The following is a 12,975-nucleotide window of genomic DNA, read 5'->3' on the forward strand; positions in this document are numbered from 1 at the left end:
GGAGGAGAGCAGAGAGTGTAAGTAGAAACAAATAGAATTACAATAGCACCGGAGTAAGGGAGGAGAAAAAAAAAAGGGAGAGGAGAACGCAGTGTGCGAGAGAGAAGAAAGAAAAAAAAAGAAAAGCGGGAGAACGAGGGGGAGATAGATAGAATAAGACAAGTAAGAGAGGAAGTGTGGGAATAAAAGAGATAGATAGATAGAGAGAATTGAGTAAGCCGAAGGTGTGTCACGTGTCTGCCTCCTTTTAAATTTAAATAACATCTTTATTCTCTTCTAGTTCGTCATTGGAGGGAACCTTATTAAAACAAAAACAAAAAAATTACACGCACAACTAAATTGTTTCACCTTTTTTTTGCCCGTATTCTCTCTCTCTCTCTCTCCATCTGTATATATATATACGTATATGTATAAACAAGGAGATCGTTTCTTTTCTTAAATTGCTGGAAACTATATGTATATATCTATAAACATTGGATTAATTCGCAGGTAAAACAAAAGAAATCCTTCCCAACCTTTGTGAACATCTTTTTTTTTTTTTTATATATATATATATTTTTTGTTGTTGTCCCGAACAAGACACGTTTATATACATAAAACATTGTTTAACATAAAATTTTTTATTACGACAAATACACATTGAGAACTTATTTTTCTTTTCTACATTCAAAAACAAACACGGACTCTACGTAGCAGAGATATATATCGAAAGGCAAGTATCAATAGCAACAATTTATTTCGTATTTATTTTTCATTTCTTTGTTGTTTTTTTTTCTCCAGTTTTTTTGCTATGAATTTAATTTAAACGTATTTATTTTTAGCTTCCACTTTTTTTCTCTTATATTGAGTATTTTGGTACTAGTGCACTTATTGATCCGTGCTGAAATAATAACATTATTTAAAACGCCATTCTTAACATGGGGAGGGTGTTTTGTACCTATTCTATACTTTAACCTTACAATTGAATAAATAAAAATAAAAAAACTTTAATTAAACTTGGAAATACGATTTAAAAAATAGCGCGGATCAGTATGTGCACTGCAGCCACTGCACTAGCACCAGTATTTTTAATGTTTTAAATAATTTCTGTACACACTACGAGTGTAAAATGCATCCTGTTTTTCTGTTTCTGTAAAAAAGATGCGATTGCGTATATCCGTTTGTTGTATCTACTTGACTTGCACATTTTTTTTTAAATTAAATCTTTATTAATCGAATTTATTGAAATCGAAAATAGAACGGCGTGAAATCCACGCACAAAGCTTTTCACAACCTATTTGAAAAAAAAAAAAAAAAAATGAAATCCACCAGGGTGCATTTCCGTATTTTTGACGTTTGATGTATTATGAATAGTTTCATTATTTCGAATTTCCAAATGAATTTTGACGGTTTTAAACTGTTGAATATGAAATCATTTTCGGCTTTAACATTCTTAGCAAATCCTCACACTAAAAATTTAAGTTCGAAAGCTAGTTTCATCCCATTTTACAAAGATGAAAAAAAAAAAAAACTATAACAAAATAAGTTCTTTAATAATTTGGTTAAAAAATCGGGAGATTTCATCTCCCGAGCAACGCCGAGTATTTTTCGTATGGCTGAATTAAGTTTGCGTTTTTCTATAACCGACAATTTACACGTGTAAATTAGATTTTTAACTTTGATTAAACAAGTCTTCAAAAACGATGTCAATGCATTGATTTTTTTTTTTTCAATTAAAATCAATCTAAACTGTTTTCTATATATAAAAAAAAAAATGGTTTATCCTATTTTGATGACCGAAAATTATTAAAATAATAGTTATGAAGTCAAAAGTCAATTATTAATTTAAAAGCTTAAGCAGTTAAAGACAAAAACCAAAAATGGATTCTATGAAAAAAATGAAATATATTTGCAAATTGTATTTGTTTTTTTGTTTTTTTTTTTCTTTGCTCCCTACGAGGCCAAAGTTAGACAAAAGGCAGGGTTTTAATGTAGGAAAATCCAGCTCCCTAAAAAAAACAAAAAAACTTTATATTAAAACAAATGAAAATTCACGGAGAACAGATGACGTTCAGCATCAGAACAGATACTATATTTTTATAGGTTAAAGTTAATTTTAAAACATTTTTCTGTAAGATTGATTTTAAAATCGGTTACTATTAAGTGCGAACATTTTTTTTATATACTTACCGTGTTAAAATGTTATTTTGAAAGCCATTCTTAACATGGGGACGGGAGGGTGTGTAACTTTCTGTACTTCCACATAACAAAAAAAAAAATACTATTTAAAACATGGCGCGGTAACCTGTGCATAAGCATTCTTTTAATATTAGTAAACAAATTTGATAAAGGTAAACAAGGAAACCTCAAACTTAAATTTGCATGAATGTTGATCTTGGTGTTATTTGAAAAATATTTTCACAGCGTTTCGGCCGATGTAACCTGACGTCGCGTGCATCTTGTCGAACTTGGGAACATTTTAGCCAAACTTTCGGAATTTCGGCACTTGTGCAGTTTAACACCCCTATCCGGAATTTCGGCACTTGTGCAGTCAGTAACACCCCTAAGTAAATTTAGAAAGTCATTTTACATGGGGAGGGGTTAACTCTGTCATTCTCAGACAGAACTCTTAAATGAAATCAATTGATTTGGGGATGTTAACCTACACGACCGCCGGAATTAATATTTGAACCCTTCATCTAACCCAGGAAAGGGTAGATTATTGCTTTCATTCCTTTAACCGTGACGAGTAGTGTTATCACTTAAGGGTTGAACCTGTCACTTTCAGAAGATTGTAATAGTACTGAGTGTTGATCAACGAATATAGTCGTTAAGCCATGGGCCCTATGTGAAAAATCATGAACAAGGTTCTAAAATTAAAAAGATACACTTAAAGGTTAGCGGTTACACCGGCTGAAACCTAAAAATTCCGTAACTTATTTTGATACTTGCGAATATTAACACCCTTTTAGGGTTCCGTCCGCGGCAAGAGAAGTTAAAGCACCCTCCATTCCTCGCCATGTTTCTAGAATTTACCGGGACACACAAATGTCTACTTTTTTTTTTTTTTTTTTTTTGTTCTCCAACACGTAAAGGTGTTTACTGTTCGTCAGGTAAACGAAGAAATTACCTGGTAAATAAGCACCTTTCTGACAAAGCGATTTTAAAAATATTTTGACGTTTATTTTTTGGTTGACCATTCATAAAATATCATTAGAGTCGAATAAATGACATCTTTTTCATTGACCATATATCAAAAGAAAAAAAAAAACTCAATTGTTTTCTCTATACCCGCACTTATCTTGAGGTCAGAAATGCTGAATGTCATTTCCACACCGAAGCGTAAGCGATTCTCATTCATTGAATTTTTGTTCATTAGTATAATAGTGGCGCAGTCTCGAACAAATATTTTATTTTAGGTTTTAGACAAAAAACCCAAAATGAATCGAACCATGATACTAGATTTTTTTTAAATCTACAAATTTTAATTCTAGTCTGAAATCCCCTTGACTGCGAATTAAGTCTTCAAAATGACTTTCAAAGGTTAGACCTGTATGTAGTAAACACCGTTTCTGTCTCACCTTGTTTCGTCCCCCATTTAGGAATTAACACGTCGTTATCGGTGATTGCTTATTATTGGTGTTCCCTGGAAACGGAGTGACAAGCCTCCCCAAATGTTCAGTACGTGGCAAATCATTTTGCGTTATCGCAACAGCCGTTTTCAATTGAGTTCTTGGGAATAACTTTGTAATTTTGGTAGCGATAAATCCTCTCCACGTTTAAAATACTCTTCATACCCGTCCAGTGAAAATCTGTCTAGACTGGTGCTATCCTTTCTCGCCCTTTCCTTTCCGTCTTTCCAGACTCTTCATGGCCATTTGAGGGAGGGTGTAGATAGAGTATTGGATTTAAGGATTTTCTTTGCACATCTTCCTTGGCAGTCTCAGTTCCCTTGGTCTCGTATTCGAAAAAAAAAAAAAGCAAATATCATGAATAAAGTGAGAATACCAAAGTCGGTACTTATGCGAAGAAGGTACCGTGCTATTTTTTAAATTACTATTTTCAGGTTAAATTCAAATCTTTTGGTGAAAGTACAGAATAGTTAGAAAACGCTCTCCCCATGATAATGAATTTCTAAACGTTATTTCAACACGGCACCAAGACAGGCCACCTACCTAATTAGAAAATACATAAAGCTTAGGAATATCATGATTGTACCTATTTACTATGCCTCCCCACGGGACAGTTAAACACCAGGGTCGTTTTTTAACGTGGAGAAAAGGTACAAAAATAAAAATTGTCTCAGTCGTGAAGGATTTCTCCTCTACCGAAAGAGAACAAGAAATAGAAGTGCAGCTGCAGCATCTGAAGAACAGATGGTATTTATTTGCTCCCCCACCGAGCAAATTAGGCACAAGGCCGATTTTTAATGTGAGGACTGAAGGGGAAATGGGGAACAACTCCCCGGAGAGTAGGGGAGCTGGTTAGTGACAATTGGTATGAAGGGTTGCCCCAACATGGACCAAGGTCTTATCTGTGGGGTCGCCCCCACATAGGGTCTTTGATTGCAGTATCTGCCAGAACAGATGGTATTTATTTGCTCCCCCACTGAGCAAATTAGGCACAAGGCCGTTTTTAATGTGAGGTAAAAACCAGCTCCCCTAAAAGGGGTCACTCTGGTTACCAAAAATAATAATTGTCCCAGTATAGAGGGTTTCCCCTCCATTGACTGGTACAAATTATCTTAAGTGCAGTATCTGCCGGAACAGATGCTACACTTTGATCTTGTCCCGAAGGCGATTGTGGTCGAACAATACAGAACTCCGAAAATGTGACAGTGGCATGTTCATTCTTCACATAGCTCTGAGGCAGCACGTTCAGGACAGCGGAACAGTAACACAACGCAGGAGATCGCCGGTATATTTCTGAACAAACAACGGTGTGATTATGCATTGCATTGATGAATACACCCTGCTCTTTTGATTGTACTTATTGAATATTAGATCAAATCGTTTACGATTTACAAACGATTTCTTTTTAAACGTAATTTGTATGACGAGAAAATATTTTTACTGTTTTTTTTTTTTTTCGCCTACATTGTTTCAGCTTGGCCTTTTGGTCAAGATCAAAGTGTAGTATCTGTTCTTCATTGCTGCACTTCTATTTCTTGTTCTCTTTCGGTGGAGGAGAAATCCTTCACGACTGAGACAATTTTTATTTTTGTACCTTTTCTCCACGTTAAAAAACAACCCTGGTGTCTAACTCTGTCCCGTGGGGAGGCATAGTAAATAGGTACATCAAGGTTCAATACCATGCAAGTGGCTACTATTTAGGACAAATTTTGCACGGGTACTATGTGGGGAGTTGAGTTGAGCAGCTTACACTTGAACTACAGCGTGCGACAGTCAGATAGGCAAGGACCCGAGAGGGAATTCCAAAGTCTTGCAGTTCGAAGGAAGAAGCTATTTAAGTTGAAGGCTTTCCGGCATCTAGAGATCTCTACAGTGTAGGGTTGGGATTTTGCTTTTCGGGGTATTTACGACGCGGGAGTACAAGTGCTTGTTGGGTCCATTGGCGCACTTTCCATGAAAATACTTGTAGAATAGGCACAAGCATGCAACATTTCGTCGATGGGACAGAGGCTTGGAGTTTGGTTGACGGTGCAGGAGGAAACCTATTAGAACTTTTCTGTCTAGGAGTAAAAGACTAGTATGCGCCAACCCAATTATGGACCAATAGTGGTTTTGTGGAGGTACAGGATACTTTCAGTTGTAATTTTCTAGCACGGTAGAGAGAGAGCCCACTTTCTCCACAGCAGCCGTGGCAATATCTTCAATGTGTTTCAAGTCATGTTCCCTGTAAACGTTAAGCCGAGTTTTTATTCAAATCGAATTAGTCAAGATTGTTTGCTCCTTTGGATTTGTGTTTTCTGCTCCGTACGAGCAAGATATCAACACTTCTGATTTGATGATTTTCTTTTTCCCATTTCTCTATATTAAGAACGGTTTTCTTGTCCGTTTGATCATGTGTAATGATTGATTCAGCCAAATGGACAATAGAAACCGGAAGTAAAAAAGAACTTGATTATAATTGGAAAATGTATCTGTTTGCTGCAGTCTTCGGTCCGTGGAAAAGTCTTTTTAGACCGAGCCAATTGTAATTTTTGTTCTAATCAATGCTCCTTTTTTTTTGGGGGGGGGGCGATTTTCTTTCTTTTGTTTAACTCTGCCCTCGTGGAGAGACCAAATAATAGGAACTGTTTAATAATTTTTTTTTTCATCTTAAGATGCTTGTTGATATAGTCGACATTGATTTTTTTTTTTTTTTTTTTTGTCGGTTTAAGTAAAAACAATATTACGTACTTTGTCATGTCGAAAATAGTAATATATCTAAATATTACGAAAATTCATCGAGTAGAAAGTTAAGTAAAAGCAATTTTTACGGGAAATTTGGTAAAATTGCAATTGTTTTCTTAAACGTTATAAAGACTGAAGAGGGGAGATTTGTCTATAGCGATTTTTTTTTTTTTTTTTTTTTAACCAAAAGCTCTATCAATTTTACTCGATGAATTTTCGTAATTTTGAGATATATTACTATTTTCCACATGGCAATTGAGTACGTAATATTGTTTTTGTTTAAAATGACATTAAAAAAATAGATTTGTCTTTATTTTAACAAGCTCCCTTATGAGTTATAGTTACCACCTCCAGAAAAAAATTAATTCTGATGGATTTAATTTCGCATGTCTTAATTTTAAATTTTTTTAATCCGTAATAATTTATTGCGTTTTTACTTCAATAAATATTCGAGCAATATTAAATGATAGTGTTAGTGCAATGTGCGCACCTTACCTACCCACAATCGCACTTGATAACTCAAGTACCTGTTCACTTTTTCTAAATCTTCACGCTTTAGTAGTGACCACAACTGCTAAATCAACGATTCCCAACCTTTTTAGCACCCGCTCCTCAAGATCTGAATTCCCTCCCATCCCCCATTGACATATGCGAAATAACAATTTATTTTGCTCTTCACGAGTACGAAGAAAATTCCGCTTCCCAGAAGCAATCTAAATTAGGAAGAACAAAAATAAAAATTCCCTCAGTCTTAGGATTTCTCCTATTTATATATTAACTAGCATGGGTCCCCAGTGTTGCCTGGGTGTTTGGAGGTGTATGCTGAGCAAAAAAAAACAATTTTTTAAAACTTTGACCCCTTAAACATTTATTGTTTTGGGCTCAAAACAAGTTATGTTAGATCCATGTTCAAGGAACCTATATCCAAAATTTCAAGTGTTTAGACCCCAAATTGTCGGAGGAGTTTGGTAGAGTTCTCAAAGGTCGAATCGTTGAACTTTGACCTTAACAGCCAAATTTCTGGCCGAAAACCGATCACATAGATTTTCCCAAATGTCAGTACCCTGTATATCAAATTTCGAGTCTGTAGACTAAAAATTGACAGTTATTGCGTAGGGAAATACATACAGACCCACAGACACGTTCACTTTTATAGATATATAGACTAGCATTTCAGCCCGGCGTTGCACGAGTGTTTGGATGTGTATTGAGCAAAAAAAAAAAAAAAAAAAAAAAAAATAGTAGTAGGAAGGCAGGCTCGAACCTGCACCGCAAAGGAGGAAAACAACGGGGGGGGAACCCTGACGTCTATGCAGTTAAAACCGGAAGTAGACTTTAAATTGACAGTTATTGCGTAGGGAAATGTACAGACACGCACAGATACAGACAGACAGATACAGACATGTTCACTTTTATAGATATATAGATTGTACACATTTTTTTTTTCTTACAAACCTTAAAAATATATGAATTAAACCACTATTCTGTTTTGATAAAAATACAATAAACATATCTAAAAAACAAAAAAAATGAATAACCTTCCACTTTTAGTAAAATTTTATAAGCACACATACGTGTAATTATAGTAAATATTTTTTTAAATATCTACATACGCAGGTTTCATCTTGAGTAAGAATCATCAGTGTGGCTAGGTTGTATAACTGTACCACCAGTTACAAGATTCCACCTTCCCCTACACATGCAAATTGAAATGATCTTCGATTTCTTTACCTTTACAGCTACTGAGACAGCTGTACGGGGATCTGGGATATCCGTTCATTATATGAGCATTGAACGCAGTCAACCCCGTAAAGTGTTAAACGAGGTAAGCGAGGGGGGGGGGGTCAATATTGCTTTAGTTGGAAGTTTTTCAAATTTCCAAGGTGCTTTTTCTTTGAAGAGAGGCATTAAATAATCTCCATATATAGTAAAACTAGCAGGCCGCCCGGCATTGCTCGGTCATAAAATATGCTTAAATATGATATTTTGATTAATGCAGATTTCGTATTTATCATACTAGCAGGCTACTCTACAATGAGAAAATTGAATTTGATTTTGAATATATTTTTTATTCCTAGGAGTAAGAAATTTTTACTGTCTATGTATCCTTTGCTATTTCGAGCAAAAGGTTATTTTACCTAGCTAGGACGGGTATTAGACGTATGAAATAATTGTATCTTACCTAGGGTAGATAATTTACAGCATGTATATGAAATAACTTTACCTTTGCAAGGACGGTGAATATACAACACATACTTAAAATAATTTTACCTACACTAAGACGGGTAATTTAAGTACATATATGAAACAATTTCACATACTTTTTGTCCCCAAAACGGACATTACTCTCTCCAACCCAACCCAACCCCCCAAAAAGGCAAAATTTAAAAAAAATAATATTTGTAGTCATCGGCATACAGTCCTGTTTTGTTGTATCACAACTCATCAGTGCCACTAGACTAGCATCTCTCCCAAGCCGAGGATTGAACCTAAAACCGTCATGTTAACAGTCGGCAGTTCTCCCACTCGACCACAGAAGCGACGCCCGCAAATAACTCGTCGGAATGTCTATTTAAATAGACATCCGCCACCACTTTTACAATGCTCAAACTGCCTGTTTGTAAACAAACGAACAACGAGCTTCGCATTTTTCAGCCAATTATGTAGCAGGTGAGATTATTTACGACAGTGCTCTACCCAAAGAGGGGGGCTTAAAATATATATATATATATATATATATATATATATATATATGTTTGTTTACTATAACCTTTTTGCACAAATATGCAATATCTGCATGAATATAATTACACGTAATAGTTAACTAAAGATGATCATCCTATAAGAAAACAGAAAAAAACTAATAGGGAATTAATTAAAATGAATGTTTAAAAGAATATGCAAATTAGCTAGATCTTTTGCAGATGAATGCAATTCCACGATCCATATATAACAAATAATGAAGTGATGTTTTCTTAAATAAAACACTCAAACAAGACTGATGATGAGGGGAGGTTCTGTCATGATTTCTCCATTGCTTATGATCTCACTCAGATTGTTCACGAACCCACCAGTGTTCCTGACACTGATGGCCAGTATGCAAGTCTCCTAGATCTTGTCTTACAACTTGCCATGAGTTATGTTCGTCTTCCATTCTTTCCCCTCTGGTATCTTCTAACCACTCGGTTGTTTCAGTTAAGATAAAAACAAAATGTAATAAGTCCTTCGACATGCCTCTCTCCATCATACAGTATATTGATACTCTATGGCTGATAGCTTTCGTACACTTATATCAGATCTACCTCTGCATTCCATGTTTAAAAAGAACTTCATAGTTCTCCATAGTATCAGACCTGACAGAATAGTTAATTGTAGCTTCATACCCTCCAAAAAATTCTAGCAAAAACCTAACAGCCATCCATGGTTCTCTCCAGAATGTGCTGATGCCATTGTGCACAGAAATCACTATATCCATTGCTTCCAACATAATAGATGTATTGGGATTAAAGCCGCTTATAGGACTGCTAGCAACCACTGTAAAAGAGTAATAAAGAACGCGAGAGAGTTGTATCTTCAGTCTGTTAAGTTTTAAGTAGCTGAGCAGTGGCTTGGTTCTTACCAATTTTGGCAAATAACAAACAGGGTCCTGAATAGAAGCGTATGCTCTGTCCCAAGCATCATCAATGGACCTGAGGTAGTTTCGTCAGCATCTGACAAAGTTAAACGCTTTGCCAAAAACTTTGCAGCCGATCAGCCCCCCCCCCCAAATGAAAGTCCTCATCTTCTGTTGGTTGCTGGACGATGTGAAAACAGATGTCCTTTACATCAGAGCCTGAAACGAGATGAGGCAAGGTGAGTATGGCATGGGAAATAGTGATAGCTACCTATCTACCCCCATATTTCCTTCTGTCTGAAAACACGCTATATGACATACAAACATGATGTTGCCAACCTAATCAAAATACCTTGATTCCAGTAAAACAACTGGCCCTGATGGCATTCCTATATTGTGCTCAAAAAGCTCCTACCAGAACTAGCTTCCATACTTACAAAGCTGTTTAAGCACTGTCCTAAGGAGAATTGCTCCCCAACACCCTGGAAAACCTTATCTGTATGTCCTGTATTTAAAAATTCAGATGATCAGTCATCTCCTTCTCAATACAGACCGATCAGTCTCCTGTGTGTCATGAGTAAATTGCTGAAATCTGTATTGATATATAATAAAGTAGTTAACCGCCTCAGCAAAAATAACCTGCTCAGTAACATGCAATATAGTTTCCATTCTGCTAGATCTACAGCAGACGTGATAACAGTTATCTCATAGGATGAGCGAATCTTTATGGAGGTTTCCTTTCTAGGACAATTGCTCTTGACATATCAAAGCCCTTTGATAGGATATAGCTTAAAGGTCTACTCCACAAAATCTCCAGCTGTGGTATAGCTGGAAATGTCTTTTCAATTATTAAATCATTTCTCTCTGATAGTTTATAAGAGCAGTGGTTGATGGGCAGAAATCAGCTCACAGTATTAATGCTGGAGTCCTTCAGGGGTCCATACTGGGTCACCTCTTCCCGATCTACATCAATGATCTCCCAAATCACATCCTAAGATCATTTGTAGACATTTATGCTGACAACGCTATCATCTATGGCAACACTTCAAAGGCCGTAAATGACCAAGTTCTCTTTAATTATCTCTTCTCTTATCTTGATCACATGATACAATGGGGAAAGAGGTGGCTGGTTAATTTTAATGGATCTAAAACCAAGCTTCTGCCTTTCCATCATCAAGTCTGATCACCGTCTGACATTAATTGAAATGGATGGCTTTCGTCTTGGGAAGGCTCCATGTTTTGACAAGCTTGTAGGTCTGACCTTTACTCCTGATCTGAGATGGAATATGTACATCAAATCCGTTGCCAAGGCTGCTGGAAAAATGGTGGGATCTTTCTACTGCTCCAGTAGTTATCTTGCTGCTGATGCATTCTCAACCTGTATAAGAGCCAAGTATGTCCAAGGATGGAGTACTGTTGCCACATCTGGGCAGGAGCTGCTAGAAGCGGCTTACCCTGACTTGAACAGAATTCAAAATAGACTTCGTAGCCTAGTGGGAGACGCCTGCAATCTCTTTCCCACAGAAGAAATGTTGCAAGCCTGTCTCTGCTTTGTCATTATTTTTATAAGTGCTGGACTGAGCTCCAATCTATGCCCCCCCCTCTTTCAGCCTGACTTTTACGAAAAACACTCGTTTAGCTAAAACTATCAATTTCCCCCACTGTGCCTAAACCTAAACATGGTTTCCATGAACAAAGCTTTCTTAGAACGGCACGCCTGGTAGGTTAGACTTCATGAAGTGGTAGAGAAAAAAAAAATCATCTGTGAAGATTATTTTTAGTCTTTGGCTTATAGTTCATTTAAAATGTTCGACTTGAAAAAGGTGGATAATGCCAACAAAGTGGTAAAAACTGAATTCAAATATTCTCCGCAGATTAAAAAGACGATATTACGTCTAGAAAGAACACCTAACTTATTAGGTTAAATTGTCGCAAAGGTACCGAGATAATATTGGGTGACAAAGGGCCCTTAAATTAATAGGAGTCCATCTTGTACAAAACTTTTTCTCTGACTAAATTAACCACTACCTTATGTAGCTTTCAAACACCATTTTTATTCACATTCAGTCGTGATATGAAAATCTTACGTTGCATCCTATGAGCAACACCATCACAATCGCAACACAGCTTGAATAAGAGTTCCTACTTTTCTCTCTAATTATTCTGTCCTATCACTACGACCAGTTGTCACGGTATGAATTCTACACATTCCACAGAATCTGTGATAACACCGACTGTATCGGGCTCAATACATACATATACCTAACAGTCTGATTTCCGATTCATAAATAATAGTCTCCTTTGTGTCCATTCTGATTGGCTGAGCTCTGAAAATTTTCATATCCTGGAATATTAATTGTTCAATTTCTAAACAAACGCTTACTACCTTTTAATATATATATATATATATATATATATATATATATATATATATATAATTTTTTTTTTTTTTTTTTTTTTTTTTTTTACAAGGTGGTCACCACTTATCAAGGCCCGGAAGCCACTCAGGGATAAGGGTTATTGTAAGTTCAGTACGTTAGTGTGGATATTTAAAGTGTCTACTTAAGGGGGGTTCATCAGGAATTTGTTTACGTTGGACTTGAAGACATCCAAGTTGTAGTCAGGAGGGAAGCAGGCAGAGGAAACAGTTCCACAGGCGTGCAATTCTAAGAAAGCTTTGTTCATGGAATCTACGTTTTGATTTAGGCATAGATAAAGAGTGGGGAAAGTTTTTGACAGTGGATTCAGCTAGACGGGTGTTTTTTGTAATATACAGTGGGGAAAATAAGTGTTGGACACATCCCATTATTCTTTATTTAACACATTTTTTATGCAGCGAATAACGCGAAAATTTAACAAGAAATAGTTACTCATTTAACAATGACAAATAACTTTAGAAATTGGAATATTTTAATGCATAACAAAAATTATATAACAAAAACGAGAATAGCCTGGAAAAAAAGTGTTGGACACATTGTTTTAAATTATATCTTATTTTTTTATAAATAATGCTGGAAAGAAAGAAGG

General features: G+C 35.9%; 1 protein-coding gene across 5 annotated transcripts in view; it reads left to right on the forward strand.

Annotated features, from left to right (window-relative positions):
• The first annotated feature begins 330 nt into the window (after positions 1 to 330).
• The window catches only part of LOC145248301 (long-chain-fatty-acid--CoA ligase ACSBG2-like), a 107,557-nt gene continuing 94,912 nt past the window's right edge, over positions 331 to 12,975 (forward strand). For 2 of the 5 annotated variants that reach the window (XM_080110188.1, XM_080110191.1), the window contains exon 1: positions 331 to 712. The gene's annotated coding sequence lies outside the window, so the exon portion shown is untranslated. Of the gene's footprint in view, positions 713 to 8,074; positions 8,161 to 12,975 lie in introns of all 5 variants that reach the window. The other 3 variants (XM_080110189.1, XM_080110192.1, XM_080110190.1) reach the window with 3 other exon arrangements.

Source organism: Euprymna scolopes, chromosome 26, assembly GCF_053919585.1.
Source record: "Euprymna scolopes isolate OS-2025 chromosome 26, ASM5391958v1, whole genome shotgun sequence".
Taxonomy (NCBI): domain Eukaryota; kingdom Metazoa; phylum Mollusca; class Cephalopoda; order Sepiida; family Sepiolidae; genus Euprymna; species Euprymna scolopes.